This window comes from Pristiophorus japonicus, chromosome 5 (assembly GCF_044704955.1).
Source record: "Pristiophorus japonicus isolate sPriJap1 chromosome 5, sPriJap1.hap1, whole genome shotgun sequence".
NCBI classification, from domain to species: Eukaryota; Metazoa; Chordata; class Chondrichthyes; family Pristiophoridae; genus Pristiophorus; species Pristiophorus japonicus.
Genome location: NC_091981.1, coordinates 107,988,507 through 108,006,014, shown reverse-complemented (window position 1 = coordinate 108,006,014; position 17,508 = coordinate 107,988,507). Strand labels below are relative to the sequence as shown.

The window sequence follows — 17,508 nt, the reverse complement described above, 5'->3', positions numbered from 1 at the left end:
GCATGTGACCTGCTCTTGTGGCCACAGTATTTATGTGGCTGGTCCAGTTAAATTTCTGGTCAGTGGTAACCCCAAAGATGTTGATGGTGGGAGATTTGGTGATGGTAATGCCATTGAATGTCATGGGGCAGTGATTAGACTCTTGCTTGTTATAGTCATTGCTTGCCCTTTATCAGCCCAAGCCTGAATGTCTTCCAGGTCTTGCTGCATGCAGGCATGGATGGCTTCATAAGAACATAAGAATTAGAAACAGTAGTAGGCCATCTAGCCCCTCGAGCCTGCTCCGCCATTCAAAAAGATCATGGCTGATCTGGCCGTGGACTTAGCTCCACTTACCCGCCCGCTCCCCGTAACCCTTAATTCCCTTATTGGTTAAAAATCTATCTATCTGTGATTTGAATACATTCAATGAGCTAGCCTCAACTGCTTCCTTGGGCAGAGAATTCCACAGATTCACAACCCTCTGGGAGAAGAAATTCCTTCTCAACTCAGTTTTAAATTGGCTCCCCCGTATTTTGAGGCTGTGCCCCCTAGTTCTAGTCTCCCCGACCAGTGGAAACAACCTCTCTGCCTCTATCTTGTCTATCCCTTTCATTATGTTGAATGTTTCTATAAGATCACCCCTCATCCTTCTGAACTCCAACGAGTAAAGACCCAGTCTACTCAATCTATCATCATAAGGTAACCCCCTCATCTCCGGAATCAGCCTAGTGAATCGTCTCTGTACCCCCTCCAAGGCTAGTATATCCTTCCTTAAGTAAGGTAACCAAAACTGCACGCAGTACTCCAGGTGCGGCCTCACCAATACCCTGTACAGTTGAAGCAGGACCTCCCTGCTTTTGTACTCCATCCCTCTCGCAATGAAGGCCAACATTCCATTCGCCTTCCCGATTACCTGCTGCACCTGCAAATGAACTTTTTGGGATTCATGCACAAGGACCAATTGTGGAGCAGTGGAGGCGTGTCCTGCTCAGTTGGAGCTGAGCTGCAGAGAGGAGCAGCTATCAACTTGAGCTCCTGCCTGGAGAGCCCTGAGACCAGCCCAGGAAGAGAAGGAAGGAAGGGGCTTCACCATCAACTTTCACCCAGAGGGAGAGGAGGAGAACAGAAAACTTTGAACAACTTTACCATTCTGCAAAGAGTTGGAGAGAGGGGGAAAGACCAACAACATCCAGTGTGGAAGGAGGGAGACTCTACATTTCTACAGGTGGGTGTTGGTGCAGTCCCAAAAAGACTTTGTTGAATCGGTGGGGGGAGGAAAGACCACCGAGGGCCGGAACATCGTGGGGGGTGTGTGTGTGTGGAAAGTGTGTGTGGGGGCCTTGCTTACAACTAGGCCCCACACACATTTGATCCCCCCCCCCCCCAATTGCCTAGCCTGGGATAGCTGGAGCTACCAGGCTGAAGTTTCTTTAAATCACCAATTGAATATCGTTAGGAGTGTGTGCCTGGTGGCTCTAGCTGCCCCAGGTGAAGACATCTTCTCCCCCCATCTGAAGACCAAACCCAAAGACTGTGCTTGTGTGTTTTGCCATCTGGGGATTGCACCCACCCACAGCTGCGAGGGGAGACCTGCCCTCGCAGTTCCCCCCCCTTCCCACCCCCCTCTCTCTTTCTCTGTTACTCTGTTTCTCCCCTCTCTCTGAGGCCCCTTTCTCCTAATTTTTTTAAAAAACAATTGAGACAACTGAGCAGAGGGAGCAAGGCCCCTCCCCAATTGCCACCTAGGGGAGAGGTGCCTCGTTAAGGGCTCCTCTGCTCAGTTAAATATACGAGGCCAATAAAGACCATTAAGGCCTGTGACTTTGGGGTGGGTGTAGCCCTTAAAGGGACCCAGTGATGGCGACCCCATCCACGCCGGTGGCAGGGCCAGCGAGGACATATGCGCAGGTGGCAACCGCTTCCACGGCACCTCCTGCGCCACCCGCTGCCCTGCCACCTTTTCAACTTATAACCAGGAAACACGGGGTCAAGAGCTACACTCACCCCACAATGAGCATTGAGGATTGCGTGCGGGCGATGGCTGGGGTAGTCGGCCCCTCGGCCATTGTCGCGGCCTCCAAGATGTCTGGGAAGGCTGTTTTCTTCCTGGGGTCGGAGCGGGCGGTGTCCCTGGCCCTTGAAAAGGGGCTCACAGTGGGCGGGACGTTCCTGCCGGTGGACCCTCTCGAGGCCACCGCGCAGAGGGTCATCGTGTCAAACGTCCCGCCCTTTGTTTCCGCTGAGCTCCTCCTCCCTCACCTACACCAACTGGGGGAGGTAAGGTCGGGGATCAACCCCATACCGCTCGGCCTCAGGGAGAACAGCCTGCGCCACATGTTCTCCTTCCGCCGCCAGCTCTTTGTCCGGCTGGCGCGGGAGGACATGACAGAAGGGCACTTTAATGTGGTGCACGAGGGGACTGCCTACCGCGTCTTCTGGACGTCGGACGGCGTGCGGTGCCATGCCTGCAGAGAGGTGGGGCACATTCGCAAGAACTGCCCCGCCTCCAAGGCCGCCAAACCACCGAAGGCGGCCAAGGCTGGCGCCGCCGCCACCCCTCCCCCTAAGTTGCTTCTGCGTGCCGGGAGCCATAGGTGCGCGGGCATCGTCGGAGGGCTTTGTTTTCAGGGCCTCCGGCGGGGGGGAGGGAGAGCGTCCGAACGGAAAGAAGGCGCGGAACAAGGAGAAACATCTAGAGGCGGGTCCCCTCGGTGCGCCAGACAATTTGTTTACCGCGCTCGGCCCAACCCAGTCACCGGCGAGCGCGGGGTGCCCCGAGCCCGTGCCCGAGCCCTTGAACAACACCACAGAGGGGCCCGGGCGAGAAAAGGAAAAGGGGGGGGCGGAGCGGGAGACCTCGGCAGACATGGGGGTCTCCCTGCCTCCGCGCGCCCCCAGGAACAAAAGGAGGCACGGCTCCGATGAGGCGGAGGGGGAACAACATCCCTCCGCGGAGGAGTCGGTGCCCGCCGCGTGTCCCGCGTCCCCAACCAGCGCCCCCAAGCTGCGCTGTAGGCGAGAGGAGTCTGTCCCCGGGGAGGGTGAGACAGTCGAGGCTGCCCAGCCTCTGCCTCCCGGGGATGGCGTGGAAGATCTGCCTGTCGTGGGGGGCGTGGGGATCGCGGAGGAATGCATTGCCGCCGGGTCGGGCGTCCTGGGGACTGAGGCGGGCGGGGCCGAAAAGGCCGAACCTGAGCCCGCCCAGCCACTACACAACTTCCCCCGGGAGTCGCTCGACCCGGCAGAAAATGAAACAAATGTTTTTTATGACACTGTAGATGCTGGGCCGGGGGGTGGCAGCGGGGAGGAGGAGGAACACCCACCCTCGCCCCTTACTTTGGAGCTGGTGCACTTGGGGAGCCTGGGGATTTCCTATGGCCGGGTCTCTCCTTGTTCCCCGGTTCCTGGGATGGAGGGGGAACCCCTTCCGCTGTCATTTCCCGACCCAGCACCATTTTTAAAAGAGCCCAGTGGGGACTCCTCTGCCGACGATCCTGGGGGTGGGATCGGGGCAGATCCAGGGCCGGTTGGAGCGGCCGGTTCATTTGCCGTACCTTGTGCGGTCGATGGGCCGGCTGCTGGCGGCCACCTCCCGGAGGAGGACGGGGACTCGGTGGGGGACGCGGGTGAAGACCTAGAGACCACCGCCAGTGAGGCAGTGGATCTGCTCGCGGTCGCCGCCGAGACCATCCTCATTCCTGCAAAGGAACTCCGGGACTTTTTGGCCCAGAGCCGGGGTCGCTGCAACCAAGCCCGACTGGCCCTGGAAAAATGGTCCGAGCCAGAGCTGATCAAGGGGTCCGTCCGCGCCGCCGTCAAAACCTTGGCCGCGGGCGGGCCCTTGACAAAAGGCGCAACACCTTGAGCTGCGCGAGCTCGAGGGACTCCTCGCTGGGCTGCGCAGGGAGCGGAGTTCAACAAAAGACTCCGCTCCCTCCCCCACAATAGGTTAAGGTAGAGGTTGCACTATGCTTTTGCCATGAAGATAACCATAGCCAGCCTCAACATCAACGGCGGCAGAGGGGCACGCCGTAGATTTGACAATTTTTCACTCCTGCGGGAGGGGAATATGCGGTGTGCTTCCTGCAAGAAACCCACACCGTTCCGGGAGACGAAGCCACGTGGCTCCTGGAATGGCAAGGAGAGGTCCGCATGAGCCACCTCACCGCCATTTCTAGTGGGGTGGCCATCTTGCTGGGCCCGCATTTTCAGCCGGAGATCTTGGGGGTCGAGGAGCCCGTGCCAGGCCGCTTGCTGCACGTAACGGTTCACCTGGGGGGGACGTGCCGCTCCATCTCGTGAACATGTACGCCCCTCAGCCCGGCCCGCAGCAAACGCGCTTCTTTGAAGAGGTGTCCGCTCTTCTTGGCTCCGTCGACGTCGGCGACTGCATTGTCCTCGGGGGGGATTTTAACTGCACCCTCGAGGCGAGGGACCGCTCCGGTGCCCCGCAGTGCATGACGGCGATGGAGAAGTTGAGGGACCTGGTCGGGTCCTTCGACTTGGTGGACGTCTGGCGAAATCTCCACCCCGACTCCAGCGCCTTTACTTGGGTGAGGCCTGGAGTAGGATGGTCTAGAGTCGACCGCCTTTACGTGTCTCGGGCGTACGTTTCCTGCGTCCCGGCGGCCTCCATGCGGCCGGTGCCGTGTTCGGACCACCACCACCTGGTGTGGGCGGAGCTCGCTTCGCTCCGCGCGAGGACGGGGTCCGCGTACTGGCACTTTAACTACCGGCTGCTGGAGGACGTGCGGTTCCAGGACTCGTTCCTTCTCCAGTCGGACCAGAATCGACGGAAGCAGGGGGGCTTCCCCTCCTTGAGGCTATGGTGGGACGTGGGCAAGGCTCACGTCCGCGTCTTCTGTCAAGAGTACGCGAGGGGGTCGACCAAGAGGCGGGCGGCCAGAGTCGGGCGCCTAGAAAAAAAAAAAAAGGTGCTCGACCTGGAAGCCCGTCTCGGTCAAGTCGTCCGGGACCCGGCCCTGCGGACGGTGTACGAAGCGAAGGCGGCCGCGCTGAAGGACCTGCAGCTCGTCGGGTCCCGAGGCGCGTTCGTGAGGTCGCGGATCCGGTTCCTGCGGGATCTGGACCGCGGCTCCCCCTTCTTCTACTCGCTGGAAAAAAGGCAGAGTGTCCGTAAGCAGCTCTTGACGCTGCTGGCCGACGACGGCTCTCTCGTCTCGGATCCGGAGGGCGTCAACAACAGGGCCCGTGAATATTACGGGGCTCTGTTCTCTCCGGATCCGTCCAGCGAGGAAGCACGTAGAGTTTTGTGGGAGGACCTGCCGAAGGTCAGCCCGGAGGGCGCCGAAAATCTGGAAGCTCCGCTAAGCCTGGCGGAGCTGACCGGTGCCCTCGCCCGGCTCTCGAGGGGAAAATCCCCGGGGCTGGACGGGCTGACCGTGGAGTTCCACAGGGCATTCTGGGACGTCCTGGGGAGCGACTACGCGCGGGTCCTGGGGGAAAGTCTGACGACCGGAGAGATGCCCCTCTCTTGGCGCAGGGCAGTCATCGTCCTGCTGCCTAAGAAGGGCGATCTCCGCCTCCTTAAGAACTGGCGCCCGGTCTCCCTCCTCAGCACGGACTACAAAATCTTCGCCAGGGCGATGTCTGCTCGCCTTGGTGCCGTGCTGGACCACATGATCCACCCCGACCAGTCCTATACGGTCCCGGGCCGGACAATCCACGATAACATCCATCTGGTCCGGGACCTCATCCATTGTTCCCAGGAGGCTGGTCTGTCGGTCGCCTTCCTATCCCTCGACCAAGAGAAGGCGTTCGACAGGGTGGATCACGACTATCTGCTCGGAACTCTGCGCGCTTTCGGGTTCGGGACGCATTCCGTCGCCCGGATCCGACTTTTGTACGCCGCCGCGGAGTGTCTGATTAAGGTTAACGGGTCCTTGACGGCGCCCCTTCGCTTTAGGAGAGGGGTGCGCCAGGGATGCCCCATGTCCGGCCAGTTATATGCCGTTTGCGTGGAGCCTTTCCTGTGCCTCTTGCGGACGAGGTTGACGGGACTGGCTCTGCAAGGGCCGGGCGTGGAGGTCGTCCTCTCGGCTTACGCCGATGACGTGCTCCTCGCGGTAGAGGATCCCGCTGATCTGCGGAGGATGCGTGAGTGCCAGGAGATTTACTCGGCCGCGTCCTCCGCCAGGATCAACTGGGAGAAATGTTCCGGACTCCTGGTGGGTCAGTGGCGGGTGGACTCCCTGCCGGAGGAGCTCAGGCCTTTTGCCTGGAGCACGACCCATCTCCTCTATCTGGGAGTCTACCTTAGCCCCGACGAGGGAGCCTGGCCGGCGAACTGGAGGCCAAGGTCACCGCTCGCCTAGGGCGCTGGACAGGACTGCTCCGAGTGCTGTCCTACAGGGGTCGAGCACTAGTCATAAACCAGCTGGTGTCCGCAATGCTGTGGTACCGGTTGGTCACTTTGACCCCTCCCCCTGCGTTTGTCGCCAAGATACAGAAGAAGCTGGTGGACTTCTTCTGGAACAACAGGAAGCACTGGGTCTCTGCCGCGGTCTTGAGTCTCCCGCTTGAGGAGGGCGGTCAGTCGTTGGTGTGCGTCAGCGCCCAGCTCGCGACTTTCCGTCTTCAGACCCTGCAGAGATACCTTTACGTCGAGCCCCCTCCTAGGTGGTGCGCTCTGGCGAGGTATTTCTTCCGCCAGCAGCGCGACCTCAATTATGACACGCAGCTCCTGTTTGTGAACTTGGGGGGTGCCAGGACTGCCCTCCGGGAGCTGCCTGTCTTTTACAGGGAACTCATCAGGGTCTGGAACAAAGTCTCCACCAAGCGCAGCTCTCCGCCGACTGGAGTGGCGGCCGTCCTGCAGGAGCCGCTGCTCAGGAATCCGTACCTCCACGGCCGAGGTTTTATGTGGTGGTCGGAAGAGAGGGCTGTGGCTGGTGAGGTGACCAGGGTCAGGGACCTGCTCGATGGCGGAGGAGCGGGCTGGATGGCGCCAGACACGCTGGCGCGGCGTCTAAATTCTGCCAACGTCCGCCACGCGGCCGATGCCATCGAGTCGCTAAAAACAGCTCTGGGCCCTGACCCCGTTAGGTGCATCGAGGAGGCTCAAGCAAGTGGGGAGATCCCGTCCGAACTGACCCCCGTCCGGACGGAATTCCTCATCGGTGCCAAACCCCGGAACCTCCCTCGGGGGCCTGCGCCTCACAACTTGAGCCGCCGCGGGGAAAGCCCCTCCGTGTCTTTCAGTTCTGCGCGGAGGGGTTTCCTGTACGGGCTGCTCCTGCACACGCTCAACTTTGCCATCCTTGCTGGCCATCCGGACACGCCATGGTGTACCATCTTGCCGTCCGGAGGAGGCGGGGGTCCCCGATGGAGGGCACTCTACGCAGGGGTCCTCCCACTATTCATCGGGGACTTGGCCTGGAGGGTGGTGCACGGAGCAGTGCCGTGCAACAAATTTTTAAGCCGGTTCACGGACTCCCAGGCCGCCTGCAATTTCTGCGGTCTGGAAGAGTCCGTGTTCCATGTTTTTATGGAATGCACAAGGTTGCAGCCCTGTTTTATTATTTGAAGGGGCTGCTCCTGAAATTCTGGCTGCACTTCAGTCCCACTCTCCTGATCTTTGGGCACCCTGTGCGGAGGGGAGCGGGTAGGTCCGAAGGCCTCCTCGTAGGACTGCTCCTGGGCACGGCCAAGGGTGCCATCAGCCGGTCCAGGCAGTCGTTCAACCTGACTGCCTGCCTCTCTTCCGCTCTTATCCGGTCCAGGGTGTCCTTGGAGTTGGAGCACGCGGTGTCCACCGGTACGCTCGCGGCCTTCTGCGAGAGGTGGACACCGGAGGGACTGGAGTGCATCATCACGCCCGGCAACCAAATTTTAATTTGATTTTACGTTTTAAAGTTTAATTTGTTTTCATTGCCAGTGCTTTTAGTGTCCCCCTCCCCTTTTATAGGGGGCATTTGGAAAAATGTGATTTTAGCGCCCAAAAAAAAACAAAAAAAAAGGGAAAAAAAAAAAGAGGCCTTGAAAATGTCTGCTGTGTCACCCAGGTGGGTGGCACGGTTTAATGTTTATGTTTTTTTTCAGGTAAACTCAAAAGAGTTTCATGCACAAGGACCCCCAGGTCCCTCTGCACTGCAGCATGTTGTAATTTCTCCCCATTCAAATAATATTCCCTTTTAATGTTTCTCCCCCCCCCCCCCCCCAAGGTGGAAGACCTCACATTTTCTGACATTGTATTCCATCTGCCAAACCTTAGCCCATTCGCTTAACCTATCTAAATCTCTTTGCAGCCTCTCTGTGTCCTCTACACAACCCGCTTTCCCACTAATCTTTGTGTCATCTGCAAATTTTGTTACAATACACTCTGTCCCCTATACAATGTACATAGATGACCTGGAAAACAGTTGTGGTCCCAATCCCTGTGGCACACCACTAACCACCGATTTCCAACCCGAAAAGGAACCATTTATCCCAACTCTCTGCTTTCTGTTAGCCAGCCAATTCTCGATCCATGCTAATACATTTCCTCTGACTCCATGTACCTTTATCTTCTGCAGTAACCTTTTGTATGGCACCTTATCGAATGCCTTTTGGAAATCTAAATACACCTTTATCCACCATGCTCATTATATTCTCAAAGAATTCTAGTAAATTAGTTAAACATGATTTCCCCTTCATGAATCAGTGTTGCATCTGCTTGATTGCACTATTTCTATCTAGATGTCCCGCTATTTCTTCCTTAATGATAGCTTCAAGCATTTTCCCCACTACAGATGTTAAACTAACCGGCCTATAGTTACCTGCCTTTTGACTGCCCCCTTTTTTTTTTAAAAAAAAAAGGGGGCAGAGGCATTACATTAGCTGCTTTCCAATCCACTGGTACCTCCCCAGAGTCCAGAGAATTTTGGTAGTTTATAACGAATGCATCTGCTATAACTTCCACCATCTCTTAATACCCTGGGATGCATTTCATCAGGGCCAGGGGACTTGTCTACCTTGAATCCCATTAGCCTGTCCAGCACTACCTCCCTAGTGATAGTGATTGTCTCAAGGTCCTCCCTTCCCACATTCCCGTGACCAGCAATTTTTGGTATGGTTTTTGTGTCTTCTACTGTGAAGACTGAAGCAAAATAATGGTTTAAAAGGTCTCAGCCATTTCCACATTTCCCATTATTAAATCGCCCTTCTCATCTAAGGGACCAACATTCACTTTAGTCACTCCCTTCCGTTTTATATAAAATCGGTAAAAGCTTTTACTATCTGTTTTTATGTTTTGCGCAAGTTTACTTTCGTAAATCTATCTTTGCTTTCTTAGTCATTCATTGCTGTCGTTTAAAATTTTCCCACTAACCTTGGCCACCTTATACGCATTGGTTTTTAATTTGATACTCTTATTTCCTTGGTTATCCACGGCTGGTTATCCCTTCTCTTACCGCTCTTCTTTTTCACTGGAATATATTTTTGTTGAGCATTATGAAAGAGCTCCTTAAAAATCCTCCACTGTTCCTCAATTGTGCCACCGTTTAGTCTGTGTTTCCAGTCTACTTTAGCTAATTCTGCCCTCATCCCATTGTAGTCCCCTTTGTTTAAGCATAGTACGCTCGTTTGAAACACTACTTCCTCACCCTCAATCTGTATTACAAATTCAACCATACTGTGATCACTCATTCCGAGGGGATCTTTTACTAGGAGATCATTTATTATTCCTGTCTCATTACACAGGACCATATCTAAGATAGCTTGCTCCCTTGTAGGTTCTGTAACATATTGTTCCAAGAAACAATCCCGTATGCATTCTATGAATTTCTCCTCCAGGCTACCCCGTGCGATTTGATTTGACCAATCGATATGCAAGTTAAAATCCCCCATGATTACTGCCGTCCTTTTTCACATGCCTCCATTATTCCCTTGATTATTGTCCGCCCCACCGTGAAATTATTATTTGGGGGCCTATAAACTACGCCCACCAGTGACTTTTTCCCCTTACTATCTCTAATCTCCACCCATAATGATTCAACATTTTGTACATTAGAGCCAGTATCATCTCTCACAACTGCCCTGATATCATCCTTTATTAACAGAGCTACCCCACCTCCTTTCCCTTCTTGTCTATCCTTCAGAATTGTCAGATACCCCTGTATATTTAATTCCCAATCTTGGCCACCCTGCAACCACGTTTCTGTAATGGCCACCAAATCATATCCATTTGTAATGATTTGTGCCATCAACTCATTTACTTTATTTTGAATGCTGCGTGCGTTTAGGTAGAGTGTTTTAATACTAGTTTTTAAACCATGATTTTTAGTTTTGACCCCTCCTGCAGCCCCTTTATAGTCATACATCTTGTCCCTTCCTATCACCTTGTGGTTTACACTTACCCCAGTGCTACTCTGCTCTGTTGCCTCCTGCCTTTTGTATTCTTTGGGGTTCTGTTCATCTGCACTTTCACCCACTCTAACTAGCTCAGTGCCCTCTCCTGGGTTCCGAATATTCCTCGCATTGAGGCACCGAGCTTTCAGGCTTGCCTTTTTATTACACTTTAACCCTTTAGAATTTTGCTGTACATTGGCCCTTTGTTTTTTGCGTTGGGTTTCTCTGCCTTCCACTTTCTCATCTCCTTTCTGTCTTTTGCTTCTGTCTCCATTTTGTTTCCCTCTGTCTCCCTGCATTGGTTCCCATCCCCCTGCCATATTAGTTTAACTCCTCCCCAACAGCACTAGCAAACACTGAGGAGTTGTGAATGGAATTGAACACTATGGAATCATCAGCAAACATCCCCACTTCTGCCCCTATGATGGAGGGAAGGTCAATGATGAAGAAGCTGAAGATAGTTGGACATAGGACACTGCTGGAAGAACTCCTGCAGTGATGTGTTGAGGTGGAGATGATTGACCTCCAACATCCACAACCATCTTCCTTTGTGCTAGGTATCACTCCAGCCAGTCGAGAATTATCCCCGATTCCCATTGACTTCAATTTTACTAGGGCTCCTTGATGCCAAATACTGTGTTAATGTCAGTCACTCACCTCACCTCTGGAATTCAGCTTTTGTTTATGTTTGGACCAAGGCTGTAAGGAGGTCTTGAGCAGAGTGGTCCCAAAAGAATCCAAACTGAGCATTGGTGAGCAGGTTATTGGAGTGTAAGTGCCACTTGTTAGCACCGTCAACGATATCTTCCATCACTTTGCTGATATTTGAAAGTAAACTGATGGGGCAGCAATTGGCCAGATCAGAATAGTCCTGCTTTTTGGTGAACAATACATACCTGGGCAGTTTTCCACATTGTCGGGTAGATGCCAGTGTTGTAGCTGTACTGGAACAGCTTGGCTAGAAGCGAGTTCTGGAGTACAAGTTTTCAGCACGATGGACGGGATTTTGTCGGGACCCATAGCCTCTGCTGTATCCAGTGCATTCAGCTGTTTCTTGATATGTTGAATCGAATTGGCTGAAAACTGGCTTGATGGTGGGGACCTCAGGAGAAGGCAGATATGGATCAAGTACTTATTTCTAGCTGAAGATGATTGCAGACGATTCAGTCTTGTCTTTTACACTCGACTGTTGGACTTTGCCATCATGGAGGATGCTCCATTGAGCATCCTCCTCCATTTGTTGTTTAATTGTCCACCACCATTCACGACTGGATGTGGCAGGACTGCAGAGCTTTGATCTGATCTGTTGATTGTGGGATCACTTAGCTCTGTCTATAGCATACCGCTTCTGTTTAGTCCTGTGTTGCAGCTTCCCCAGTTTTTCACCTCATTTTTAGATATGCCCGGTGCTGCTCCTGGCATGCTCTTCTACACTCCTCATTGAACCAAGGCTGGTCTCCTGGCTTGATGGTAATGGTAGAGGGATATGCCAGACCATGATGTTACAAATGGTGTTGGAATACAATTCTGCTGCTGCTGTTGGCCCACAGAGCCTCCTGGATGCCCAGTTTTGAGCTGCTCAATCTGATCTGAATCAATCCCATTTAGCACAGTGGTAGTGCCACACAAGATAACAGAAGAAATAAACAGAAGTAGCCCATACGGCCCCTTGAGCCAACTCCACCATTCAATAAGATCATGGCTGATCTGATCATGGAATCAGCTCCACTTCCCCACCTGCTCCCCATAACCCCTTATCGTTTAAGCTTATCCCCTTATCGTTTAAGATGGAGGGTGTCCTCAGTGTAAAGACAGGACTTTGTCGCTACGAGAACTGCGCAGTCGTCACAATGCTGTCATGGACAGATGCATCTGCGACAGGTAGATTGGTGAGGACAAGGTCAAGTAGGCTTTTCTCTCATAAGAACATAAGAAATAGTTGGCCCTACGGCCCATCGAGCCTGCTCCGCCATTCAATAAGATCATGGCTGATCATTGACCTCAACTCCACAATTCGTGTTAGTTCTCCATCTGCCTCAGGCCCAGTCTGGCATCGATGTACTTCAGGACACAGCCAGCAGCGATGCTACTCTTGGTGTCAGTATCGAAGTCCTCCACCCAGAGTATATTCTGTGCCCTTGCTTCTTCCAAATGGTGTGAAGTGTCCTTGGTTTCCATACTTGACCTGAAGCTGAGACACTGGGATGGGTTCCGGAGTCAATGTTGAGGACGCCCAGGGTCACTCCATCCTGACTGTACCGCCACCTCTGGTGGGTCTGTCCTGCTGTTAAGAAGGAGTCTGGGATATTGGCTGAGAGGTATGATTCTGTGCATATGACTGTATCAGGCTGTTGCTTGACTCGTCTTTGGGACAGATCTCCTAATTTTGACACAAGTCCCCAAATATTAGTGATGAGGACTTGCAGGGTGACTGGACTGGGTGTGCTGTTGTCGTGTCTGATGGCAGGTGATCCATTCAGTTATTATTGTTTTTCAATAGAATTGAGTGGCTCAGTACTAGGCCATACAAGGCAAGGACAGCAGATTTCCTTCCCTAAAAAAGGACATTAGTGAACCAGATGGGTTTTTTACATCAATCCGATAGTAACGGTGACCATGATACTGATACATTTGGAATAAAAAAAAACTAGTATTTAATTAACGGAATTTAAAATTCCCCAGCTACCATGGTGGGATTTGAACTTGCATCATTAGGTCATTAATCCAAGCCTCTGAATTACTAGACCAGTAACATAACCACTACTCTGCAATCCCACGAGTTATACTTGTTTCCTTTTCAGCTGTTGTAATGAACACAAGCTCAAGGCTACTCAGAGAGGCACTGACTACTTAGACACATTTTATACACAGAAAATCTTGTTGAATTGTGTCATTGAAAAATTGTGTTGCAAACCTTATTTTAAAGTAGAAAGTTTTGCAGCTAGGGAAAGTTTAACATGATAGTGGAAACGACTTTAAAAAAAAAACAATTTTTTTTTAATTATTGGTAGCCGTTAGTTTTTTTTTCTTTTGAACTTCGTGTCTGGCGCTTTTCATTCCTACTTGCTACACGCTGACCGTTTCTGTCATTTGTGATTTGCTGCTCTTTTACAAATGACATTTGAGCCAATCAGGAGGCGCGATGGCCGAAATGAGACGGCCAGAGTGCAATGTGACCGGCTTTTATTAGATTAATTTCATGTGGGATAGACTGCAAGAAGATTATACTTTATTAATAAGCAATGTACATATACAACTGAGGTCATGCTATTGAAATATAATACCTGTAGTTCCCTGCCGGTGTTCTGGATCCTTATGTAACCGAGGGTAGAAGGTTCAGTTCCCTCGTGATGCTGCTGTTCAGCTTCTCCCACTTGTCCACCCAAACTGGAGGAAAAGCCACCGAAACCTTGGGAAACGGCGTAGGCAATGGAGTTTCGTGGCTTTTTCGCTACAGTTACCGCGGACAGGCGGGAGAACGCCTGCTGAAAATGAATTCCTATTATCATCATCAGGGACAAACGTAGATATTTGACGACCTCTAAATACAAAATGTATCTGGATGAATTGGTGTGTTTCACAACCGGCAGCTGATTACCACCCTAGGCGTTACTTGACATTATTTCCGATAAATTTTGCTAAATACAAGGTTAAAGATTATTTATAAATAGTTCATCTACATTTAATGCACATCTATCCAAAACATTATAGTTTTAAAAATGTACTTTATAAACATCCTCACACACCAAACACACAAAACACACAAAAAACATCCGCACAAAATGATACAGAAAAATATCGAGTATCTGAACAGAAGCAGCTGATTTGGGGGATGGCGGGCAGCGAGTGATGTCCCTGCTCTGCTGTCCTGGCCTCAGTCAGTCTATCCAGTCCGTGCTCCGGTGCGGCTCAGTAACTTAATTTAAAGGTAACTTATTTTAAAAATAACTCTCTCCCAACTTTCTAAAAGTGCTTAACCAGTAAGAGTATGCTAAACACGACACTACTGCGCTTAAACCATAAGAAAACATTCAGCTGATGCAATAAGAAAATAAACAACAATTTAAAAAATAACCTGCTTGTATCGACAACCAGTAACAAAGCTGCGTACAGGTAAATAAATACACCCACCGGGCAAGGGGGGCTCCCACGCCAAAATTAGACACGTTGCTTCTGCTCCTGGCAGGTGAGAGTGAAGCAGACTGCTTTGAAATGAAGTTACTTGCCGTGTTCTCAGCAGCTGAACCAGCTCGGCCCCGACAGCCCGTGCAGCCGCAGCTGTCAATCATGCCTGGGAAGGCGGAGCCGATCGCACCTGCCCTCCCACCGTCAGCTGTCAATTTAAAGAGGTAGCCACCGGCGCACAGCGCGCCAAACAAGCGCCGGATCCACCACTGGTTAGAGGATTCCTGGTAACATTAAAACACCATAGAATAAGTCCTCAGGAACAGCCAATGCAATTAACCAAACCAGTAGGTCTAAGAGGGGAAGGGGTGATGTCTCAGCTGCTACTATTAGCAGACTTCAGGGATTTAACCTGAGCCAGTGCTGACATTAAATGTCTTCCTTATGTGAATATGTTAAGAGGTTTTGCATCTGTACAATAGGTTTTATAGTAAAACGTTGCGTAATGTACGAGCTCGCACCATGAATAAAGAAATATTCAGTTGTATAGGCTTCCAGGAAAGGGCTCCTGGCAAAGTTTCAAATGGGAAAGTTTTTTAATGTGAATCCATGATAGCGAAAACTGTTGGGGGAGAATTTCCATTGGGTTCTCCTGATCCCCGCTCTAACTTCGCTGGAAGATCAGCAGAACCCCCGGATAAATGGTGTAAACTGCCATTTTATCCGTTTTTGCTTTTCTCTGGGGGTTCCACCGATATTCTGCCAAAGGAAATTCCAGGCGGTAGTATTTACTTGTGAATTAATGTTGCCCCATAGTGTGAGTTTTACATAGTATCTAATGATAAACAGTTAAGGATCTTAGTACAATTGTCACTGGAGATGTGGACCACAACCTCCACTGCAAATCCCTGAATTTTTCTGAAATGTACATGGTAACTACTTACTTTTAAATTGTACAATCTTGTAGTCTACATTTTGTTATTTTCAGTTACATATCCTGATACTTTGTGTAAATAAAATATAACATGTCTAAAGCCATACTTTTTTTCTGCATTGGATGGCATAACAACTGTGTGTAACTGTACCAAGGACAGCTGCCTTCTGAGTTTGACTCTGATTGGTTGCTGAAAGCACAAGAAGGACTTGAAGAAATTGGACTGAGGATACAAGGAGGAAGTTATAAATTTCCCTTGGCCTAATTCATGCTCCAGTGCTCACACAGCTTTATCAGTGCTTTGCCAAAATCGATATTGTAATTGATTAATCTGCGTTAATCTAGAATTGCTGAGTATAAGCAGATCTAAGCAGGACATCTTGACAGTTATATTTAATTCTGCTGAGAATGGTTCTATAAATAACGGGAACAGTGCCCAATTGATTATTCATATGTGAGCCTAGATAGTAAGTGTCAGCAGGTTATTTAATTGTTCAACTCGATCTTGTCCCTCGCTCAATCAGGCACGCACTTTCCAGCAAGTAACACTAGATAATGATCAGGAGTAGTGACTCTGGATGATATTCCCCTCCCCTAGCCCAGAAACGCTGAAAGAAAGATTTGCATTTATGGAGCGCAATATCACGACCCTTGGACATTTCTCAAAGTTTGTTTCAATTAATTACATTGAAGTGCAGTGACGATTATGTAGGCCAACACAACAGCTATTTGGTGCACAGCAAGATCCTTCAAACAGCAGTGAAAACATTGATTAGTTAATCTTTTTGAGGGTGTTGGTTGAAGGGGAAATGCTAGCCAATATATCATATTCTAAAATGTTGAATTGTCATGCTTGTCTTTAAATCTTTCAATGACTGCACCACTACCTATCTCTGTAACCTCCTTTAGTCCTATAAACCCCTCCTCCCGTCCTTTCCATTCCTCTGACTCTGGTCTCTTGTGTATCCCCCTCTTTGCCAATGGTGGCCATGCCTTCAGCTGTTTAAGTCCCACTATCTAGAATTGACACCCCCATCCCAAACCCCCCATCTTGCCCCCAAACCCCCCACCACCCTTCTTCTGTAAAATCCTCCTTAAAACCCACTCCTTTGACCAAGCTTTTGATCGCCACCCCTAATCTCCTTCTTTGGTTTGACAACCATTTACTTTATGCTTCTGTAAAGCACCTTGGGATATTTTACCACATTAAAGGTCTGAAATTGCCCATTTCCTTAAGGCCTGTTACCACTGCAAATCGGTGACCACACTGCGGAGTGGAGTGGCCACTGATTTTTGGTGGAATGGCCGCTGCTAGCCCACTTGCCCTCCTGAGTTTTCCCAGTGGTGCCCCGATCCCCCCTTACTGCTCCTCTGCTGCTGATCGGTGTTAAGCATGTCATCACCGTGCACACTGCTGATCTAACACCCCCGATGGTGACATTCCCTTCGGACAAGCTTCAGCCCGCCCAGCCAAAACAACCTTTTTCCCAGTAGTCCAGTGAAGCTATGGCCTTTTGCAGCGGCTGTGCAGCTTCCCTTAAAGGGGAGGGCCTACTGCCGCTGTCACCATTTTATTTTTTCGGCCGACTGCCAGGTCAGCCCAACATATATGCCCGCGGGTTCGGCCAGGCCACCAACATGCAGCCTGGCACCTCCTTTTGGGTGCCAGGCTGCTGGTCTGGCCGAAACCCTCCCTGGTGGCCCAGTGGCTTGAAGTTTTAAAAATGCAGAAGCTCTCCCCTTTAAGTGAAGGGGAGAGCTGTGGTGACACGGTGCCGTGATGATGTAATCATGGCGGTGAATCCGCATCCACCCCAAACTTCCGTCCTTCAGTTGCTGTCACTGCCACGTTTTTGCCCCTCAGGTGTAGTCACCACCTCCATTATGACCGACTTCCAGATCAAAACTAAAAAAAACCAAAAGAACACAATTTTGTAAAAGAGTCGACCTGAACCGCAGCTGCGGTAAAACCACCGAAACGGGGTCCGTGCACCCCATTTCAGGCAGGGGGCAATTTGTACCCCTAACAGTGCTATATGTAAATTGTTGTTGTTTACATTTTATAAATTTTAAATTTGAGAACTGATAGAATGAGAGAAATGAGGGAGAATACCAGAGAG

At 51.0% G+C, this 17,508-nt stretch overlaps 1 protein-coding gene across 5 annotated transcripts in view; it reads right to left on the bottom strand.

The window, feature by feature from the left end:
* LOC139263874 (WAS/WASL-interacting protein family member 3-like) overlaps positions 1-14,607 on the bottom strand; it is a 176,312-nt gene extending 161,705 nt beyond the window's left edge. For 3 of the 5 annotated variants that reach the window (XM_070879935.1, XM_070879934.1, XM_070879940.1), the window contains exon 1: positions 14,461-14,607. The gene's annotated coding sequence lies outside the window, so the exon portion shown is untranslated. Of the gene's footprint in view, positions 1-14,404 lie in introns of all 5 variants that reach the window. The other 2 variants (XM_070879936.1, XM_070879937.1) reach the window with 2 other exon arrangements.
* Positions 14,608-17,508: the final 2,901 nt, after the last annotated feature.